Source organism: Dermochelys coriacea, chromosome 7 (assembly GCF_009764565.3).
Source record: "Dermochelys coriacea isolate rDerCor1 chromosome 7, rDerCor1.pri.v4, whole genome shotgun sequence".
NCBI classification, from domain to species: domain Eukaryota; kingdom Metazoa; phylum Chordata; order Testudines; family Dermochelyidae; genus Dermochelys; species Dermochelys coriacea.
Window position 1 is genome coordinate 23,150,034 of NC_050074.1, and position 8,701 is coordinate 23,158,734.

Genomic DNA, 8,701 nt, shown 5'->3' on the forward strand with positions numbered 1-8,701 from the left:
TTTATTTCTGAAAAGACCCAGGTGGTACGTTTAGCCTGCACTCCACATCCCCACCCACCCACCAAATAACTATTTTTTTTTCTGCTCTCAAGCAGTGGGGGAAAATGTGCGTTTCCACCCCCCCCCCCAGTGGGCCAGTCATATAATCCCTGATACAACACAACAGCAAAGAATTGAGAGTGTTTTTATTTTTTTCTCCACATATGGGCTTTCTTCTTCCCCCCCTGGAATGTCTTGCCTTATTACTATTGCCCTGCCTGGGCCAAATTCATCCCTAGTGTAACTCCATTGAATTATGTCAGAGATTATTTTGACACCAGTGTGCTTTGGGGGCTTTCCCTGAGGCACAAGTAATTTAATGGAAGAAACCTCAAGATCACAGAAGTATCCCAGCCGCATCCACCTCCATCTCTGAGAAGAGAGCAGACTTTTGTCTCCCCCTTCAGACCCCATATGTAGCCAAATTGCTAGAATGTTGTTTCTGTAGCAAACAGTAGTGACCTGACTGGTAAAGGTGCTGAACACCTACAGCTCCCATTGACTTCAGTGAGAGTTGTGGGTACCCAGCACCTACGGAAGTAAAGACCCAAGTGCATGCTAGGTAGCTCTAGAACATACAGTATTCCTGGGGGAAGCATAGAAACCTTTGAATGACTTGAAACTGACTGAAGGGACTTAGTTTTGAAAAGTTCAGACAGTGATCAGTCTTCAGTTTGTGATTTGTACCAGAAGGACAACAGTGTTTTAAGCAGGCTATTCATGGTGAAAGTGGAATTTGCTGAGACCCTAGAGTAAAAGCCATGGATTGGATTATCTTTTACCTGCTCAAGTAGTTTGTGTTGGTGCATTTATGGCCAGTTTCTAAAAATGGCACGTTCTCAGTTAACAGACCTCATTCACTGTGTGTTGACAGATTCCTCTGCTCTGTCTATCGACTGAATGAAGTTTTCTCTATATCTTGCTCCTGTTTGCACTGCAAAGTCCACACATTTCTGGGAGCGGGATTCAATTTTGGATTAAATGTAGTTAACAGTTCAGCAGATGATGTACATGTTCTAGTTGCGGAGTCTTTGCCAGTGATGAAGTTAAAGGCAGAGGGAGCTCTGACTCCCAGATTCCGGAGAGAGTTTGGGGGCCTGGTAGTTAGAGCAGTTCTTGGAAACAAAACAAATCTAGCATGGGGTTAAGAGACAGAGCCCGCATTGGAACCCACATATCAGAGTAGAACCACAGTTTAAACAAGAAGAAAAGGAGTACTTGTGGCACCTTAGAGACTAACAAATTTATTAGAGCATAAGCTTTCGTGAGCTACAGCTCACTTCATCGGCTCACGAAAGCTTATGCTCTAATAAATTTGTTAGTCTCTAAGGTGCCACAAGTACTCCTTTTCTTTTTGCGAATACAGACTAACACGGCTGCTACTCTGAAACCTGAGTTTAAACAAGGACTCTACACTTATCCAAAGTGTTTGTTTGTCTTGGAAGAAAAGCAAGAGTCAAATAGAGACTGAACTCCCTTCCTGGCAAAAGAAGTGGCCCCTCAGGGTTGGATTGTGGAATGCTGTTGGAAGTGTGTGCGAGAGAGAGAAAGATCTTGGCTATACCTACCTGGCCATACTCTACTTCTTTGGCAGATAAAATGGACTTTGGTTTCCAGGGCTGTCAATCCAGTACCTTTCATGAGCATTAAATGCACACGAAAAATTAAGCTTAGAAATCAAAGAGGTGCCTAGAGACATGACAGCCGTTAAGAATGATCAACATTTTTTTGAGGGAAAAAAGCCCTGCAGTATTGCACATACTTTTTTTGATGAGGCACTTCTCCCATAATGCCCTGAGGTTAGTAAGATTTGAAGGGAATGTGACAGCAAGCAATTGCTGGAGAATAAAGAAGGGGACTCGAGGAAGGGACTTCAATGCCAGCTAATGAGCTTGCCATATTCCCAAGGTTCTGTTTGCCAGGCTCCTGAGATACACTCCCTCCTCTCAGAGCTTAAGAGACAGCTCCTCTTTTCCCACAGTGTTAGAGGCTCCAGGACTGGAAAAGATCAAGAAGCAAGTCCAGGGAAAGCTCCAGGCTCTTTCCACATTGATCTCAAGGCATGGTTCAAAACGGGCTCTTCACTGGAAAGAGAGAGGAGAAAAGCCAGGTGAGGCTGTCTGAATCACTCCTATAAGAGAGTGGGGGAAGGGAGGCCTGGCCATTGTGCTCCTCTTGCTAGGTATGCTGGGAAAGGGGAGGAGTCTTGGGCCTTTATAATTCAGGCTCCTCTCCTTCTCAGCTAGTGCTTGGAAGAAGTGCACCGAGGAAGAGTGCTGTCTGCTGGGCTGAGAAGACCCTGGCAGGTAAGACTTGTAGAAAATACTTGAATAAACTTTTATTTGGACTGTATGTATTCTTATATTGAAGAAACTTGGGATTTGTATCGTGTATTTAGGGGAGCTGGTCTGTGTGTTAGGGTGTAATAATTGCCCTGTTAAAGGATGGGAGGAAGAGGTTCTCTTATCCCATCGTTTCGGGTGGACAGGAGCATCCTGATGCCATTATGGTTAGTGACAGGGAGTTGCCTGACAAGTGACACTGATCAACTGAGAGAGAGAATCTGTACATAGAAATCTGCACTTCAGGCAAATAAAGTAATACTGTAGTATGAAATCCTCTGCTCGGACAGAGAATGGTAGGATCATCTTAGCCCTTACTGGAAAGATCAGCTTTGATCTCCCATAATTAACATCTAAAGAAGTGAGCATTCTAATATAATTCAGGCACAGAACAGCACAAAACTAATATTTCTATTAATTTAATTTAAAATACTTCCATAACAGTGGAGCCAGCATTCTGCTGCTCTAGAATTGATTACTGCCCCCAGACCAAGAAGAACTTTACCAAGTAGTTTTAAGACCCAACTTATCAATGGCCTCGTTTCCTTTCCCCTCTCCTCAAAAACACTGTTGCTGAGACACTGAGAACACAATACAAGATGGACAGGAGAGTATTTCAGAGGGGCTCTTGCTCTTCAGATCCTGATTACTTGTGGTCACTGAAGATTTTTAGAATTTTTTTTGCAAGAGATGAATGTGTTGAGCCTGGTGTCCTGGACAAGTTTTAGCTTGGGTAACTCTTGTGTGTCCCTGAATTCCCCACAGAGGGTCAAGTAGGCACAGCATTCCTCACTCCCTGACCTAACTTGCTTTGTAGTGATGGTGTATGCTGCTAGCTAAACAGTTGTCATCTTCTACTTCAGAAGAAACAGAATTAGAAAATGATTTGTTCCCTACTCTGCTGCAAAGTGCTGATTGTGCTCTCAGTAAGAATCTTGAACTGATAACTTGGTAGGTAAGGCCTTGTCCCCACTAGGGGGGGTTGGAAAAAAGTTCCCATTCGTGCAGCACCCCTCTACAGATGAGTGCTGTGCATAGGAGTTGGAACTAGGAGTGTGGTGGGGTTGGGAGGGGACATTGCCGCACCTCCTGTCTTGAAGTGGTTTCCATTATATACAGGGTTTACAGTTTGGTTCAATGGCTCTCAGCCTCCTGACTATAAAAATTGTTCCAGCACCCCTGAAGTTGTGTGAGCACTGGTCCAGACTAAGTTCCTGCAGCCAGTGACGTTAACACCATGTCACATACACCTGCTTTGAGCAGGGTTCGAAGACAGTGGTAAAAACATCAGTGCGTGGTGGAGGTTATCTCCATTAGGGATCCCAAAATTGTTAATGCAGGCGCAGCTCCATTGGTGTTAGCAGTGGTGAGAAGCTTCCTGCCAGAAAACCAACCCTGTAATCCAAAGTGAAGGAAGCAGTAACTTCAAATGATGATATATTTGTAATGTGAGCTTGCATCTGGCACATAATCTATTCCTAAGTGGAAGTCTTATTCAGAGTGCTGCTTTGCTTTTAGAAAAGCTGTGCAGGTCTCACCATTTTCCAGAGGAAAGGCCAGTTTTTAAATTAAAAACAATAATTGTGGAAAGAAATTTAGAGCTAAATCTTGCTGTCCTCAGTAAACCTAAAGTTCCATTGACTTGATTGGTAACTTTGACTCAGGATACCAGGATTTGGTCCATCGCCTTTGAGTGGCTGAGTCTTGTTTTATTCTCTCTTATTTAGGGAAACTTTCTTAAAACTTGAAAATAGTTAAGGAATAGCATTAGCCATTGTCCTGACAGTTCTCTCTTATTGTAGCCTTAGCTGCCTCACTAAATCCTCTCCCCGGTCCCTCCATACTTTCTTCTCTGTAGATATTTTCTTGGGAGATGGAATAAATGCTTCCTCAGCTAGACTATTCACCTCCTTCTGGGCTAAACAGATTTCTTCACCAAGTTTCCTGTAATTAGACATTAGTGCATATCAGGAGATTCATACAAACTCTTAATTAATCTCTTAGGAATTTTTTCATCTGGATTTCTGGAAATAGTCCAGGCATTGAAGAGCATCCACAGCCTGATTTAGTCCCATGGAGAGAGAAAGCTAATCCAATGCCTAAATTAAACTCTACCTCCCAAGGAGTCATGAAGGGCATGGGGCTGATCTCTAATAATTTATAGACACTATATGTGACCTGGCTATTGGGAGAGTTACCATCTGGCTGTATTGGATTACTGGAATGCTTACTGCAGGCATATGTTGGTTTAGTTTAATAGTCGTGTTATTAAGAAACAAGCAGGAAGGCACCACGATAGCTCCAGATAAACAACATCACACTAAACAGAGGAGGGGTCATTAAAAGATAATGCCTCTCGCCAAAGTTACAAGATTTGCGTTGCCAAGGCTGCAAGTAAGAAGATCAAAAGGATACTAAACTGTTAAAGTCACTCACTGGAGAGAGGGTGAGGCAGTTGTTGGAGAGCTGTTTGTAGAGAATGGACTGAGATAGTCAGACTCTGCTGGCGGGTCTGAAGCAGCAAACCCTGCCTGGCCAGATACCACAGGGTGATGGGGCTTTAGGTTTGTGTAGCTTGTTTATGTAGCCTGTTAAAAAATTTTTTTTTCTCCTATGGTGTGCTTTGTTTCAACTGTTAAGATTAAACAGTACTTTGGCTTGAGAAAGCTGGCTTGAGAAAGCTGTCTGATCACTGATATACCACTGCTCCCAAAGGAAGGATGTGCAGACAGGGCCGGATTAAGCTTTTGTGGGCCCGGCGCCAAACATATTTGTGGGCCCCCTTGAGGGCAATGGAGCATAGCGTGGGGGGTCAGTCCCCAGAGCAAGGGGACGGCCAGGGGCATGGCATGGGAGGGCTGACCCTGCTCCATCCAGCCCAGTGCCAGGGCACTATTTACAAACCGGCAGTTGCCAGACACACAATGGCCCATGCTGCCAGCATGTCCCTTCCCCTTGGGGGGTGGGCCCACGCCACGCCACATCACAGAGCCCTCTGCACTCAACACCCCCGACTCCTTATGCCCAGGCCCCCCCCAACCCTGTCACAAATGCACAACATTCTGCACAGCACCACCCCTACCCAGTGACCCCCACACACACCCTAGAGCCCCAACACACACAGTTCTTCCCTGCCCCCTCACAGCCCAGCAGCACCCCTTCAGAGACCCACTCCCCCATGCCCTGCCTCCTGGCCACACTCACCGGCCCTCTGGGAGGCGACTGTGTCTGCCGGGCTGAGCCAGCAGTGCAGCCAGGGCTGGTCCCGGGGTGGGGAATTGCTCCAGTCCCTTGGGAGTGGCATGATCAGCCAGGCTCCCTCAAGACCCGCTGGCCTGGAGGGGCCCAACCAGAGGCAGAGGTGCACTGGGGTCTGGCCAGGAGGCAGGCAGAAGCTGCTGAGTGGGGCGACAGGGCAGAGAGGAGCCGTCAGCTGGCTGACGGGCTGGCCAAGAGGAGCAAGTGGTGGGTGGGGGTGGGGAGCCAGCAGGCTGGCGGGATCTCGGGGCACAGTGCAAGCGGAGCAGGCCTGGGCCCCTTCTGAGCATGGGACTCGCTCCATGGCACCACTGGCGCCATTGTAAACCCGATGAAGTGAGCTGTAGTTCACGAAAGCTTATGCGCAAATAAATGTGTTAGTCTCTAAGGTGTCACAAGTCCTCCTTTTCTTTTTCCGACACTGTGTGCGGACCCAAACCCAGTTGGGCATGCTAGGTAAGCATGGTTTCACCGCAGGGTGCTGTAGCTCACCACCCAGTCTAGCAGGTGGAGAATTGTGGTATCCTACCCTGAGGGAAATAATGGCACATGGCCTAATGCCTGAGGGAGAGCACTGGGGGACGCAGAAGGGGGCCAAAGGTGCTGCTAGCCCTGTAACTATGACCGTTGTGTGTCTGGGTCTCTCTCACCTTCTCCAACCTGATCCTTCCTCTCTTGGTGACAATCTGTTAGAAGAGTCTGCCACTGCAGGCATTCCTAGTAATGGCTAAGATAGATAATATTTGGTACTCTTCCTTCACAGACCTCAATGCACTTACAAAGGGCAAACAAGCATTATCCACATTTTACTGGAGGAGAAACTGAGGCAAAATTTAAAGACTAATAGGGTTTATAATCCAGCTTTCCTATTCGTGTTCTATACCCTTGACCCCACTCCCTTTCTGGAGATGTCAGTGCAGGTGCCCATGTTGCCTTCCCCACGTGTGACAGAAAAATGAATGCATGTATCTCTATTTCATCCTTTATGAACTCTCATTCTCTGTAGGTGGTTTTGGTGTGAATTACAGCCCTACTTTACTCTCCACTGCCATCTAATGTCCTATTAATAATGCATATATATATATATATTAGGTCTGTCAAGTGATTAAAAAAATTAATCGTGCTGTTAAACAATAATTACCATTTATTTAAATTTTTGGATGTTTTCTACATTTTCAAATATATTGAGTTCAATTACAACACAGAATACAAAGTGTACAGTGCTCACTTTATATTTTTATTACAAACATTTGCACTGTAAAAAAAAATCAATTCACCTACTTGAAGTACTGTAGCGCAATCTCTTTTCATGAAAGTTGAACTTACGAATGTAGAATTATGTAAAAAAAAACTGCACTTAATAAAACAATGTAAAACTTAAGAGCCTATAAGTCCACTCAGTTCTTCTACTTGTTCAGCCAATCACTCAGACAAACAAGCATTCAGTGTTGGGAGAGGACAGGGGAGGGGGGAAGTAAGCAATAACTTGTGCAGGAGAAGGGTCTGAGAGGACAGGAGATGACAATGGGGAGGAGCAAGCAATAACTTGTGCAGGAGGAGGGAGAGGACGGTGTCTTGCTGCTGCTTCTGGAAGGGTGGTTTCTAGTACTGGGCTCACCAGGCTTACCTCCTTTTACTGAGCTAGGTGGGCTCCCTTCAGCTGAGTGAGCCCTTGTTTGAAAGGGAGGGTGGATTTTACCTCAGGGACTCATACTGCCGGGGAGGAGAGGCTGGTGTAAGGAGGCTGAGCTCACCAGCCCCATGTTCTCTGTGGGGTACCCTTGGATTGAGTGGTTTGCTAGGGGCAAGGCACGGGGGGCTGGTCCCGGGAGTGAGGGGCTGGCTGGGAACAAAGGCCCAGGCTGGCTAGGATGATGATACATCCCATTTTGGCCAGGACGGTCCCCTTTTTCAGCTCTGTCCCGGCCGTCCCTACTTTTTTGCCGAAACTGGGCATTTGTCCTGGCTGCAAGGCAGAGCAGAGGGTGGCGGCTGCTGCCAGGGGTCAGCTGAAGGCAGCACTGCCCGCCCGCAGGGAAGCGGAGAAATTTGCTGCTGGTGGGCAATGCTGGTTTCAGAGCTGATCCCTGGGCGGTGTAGAGCTCGGGGTGGGAATCCTCAGCGGGGGAGGTGCAGACCTTGGGGTGGGGGTGGGAATCCGCCTCCGCTGCGGGTGGCACAGGGGCAATCAGCCCCAGCTTTGAGCAGCACAGGATGGGGTGGGGGGGAGATTGAGCCCCAGCCATGGGAAGGGCAGAGCTGGCCCCAGCTGTGAGTGACACAGGGCTGGGCGGTCAGCCCCTGAGCTCGTGGGAGTGGCGGGCAGCCTCAGGCAGCATGGGGGAAGGGCAAATGAACCCTAGCTGCAGGTGGCACAGGGCTGGGCGGCACGGGACTTAGTCCCAGATATGGGCAGCTTGGGGTGGGAAGGGTCAACCCCAGTCTCAGGAGGCATGGGGAGGGCAGCTCAGGTGAGCTCTGCAAGGTTGGGAGTGGCTCGGGTGAGCTCCTGGCCATCCTGTTTTTACTTTAAAAAATATGGTCACTCTGGGGTAGGTGTGTGTCAAGATCTCTACTTCTCTGCTGGAGCTGGGATGAAAACCACGTCTTTCTCTAGCCTCTTCTCTTCCTGGTGGTGGCTTGAGTTACTGTGCCTGACCAGATGTAGGTTCTCCAGAGCAGCTCATGCTTCCCTCATGCCCAGAGGGTCTGTGATTAACGTGCGTTAAAAAAATTAACGTGTTAATTGTGCTGTGCGTTAGTCTCACACATTAATGGCAGTTAATTGATATCCCTAATATATAAAAAACTATTTGCCAGTTGTATAGTGTTATTGGTTTATATCGTATGATAAGTGAATCTTCCAAATTAAAATGCTCCATCAGTGTCTAAAGGTGGTGGCAGTTCAGACCTTTCACCAGTCTGCCTATCTTAGGTACTTGTATGGCCTCCATTACGCTAGTATCTGAATGTTTCACCCCTCTGAGGTATCCCTATTTTATAGATGGGGAACTGAAGCGCACAGAGGCTGGTTGAACCCAGGTCTCCCAGGGCCAGCCCAC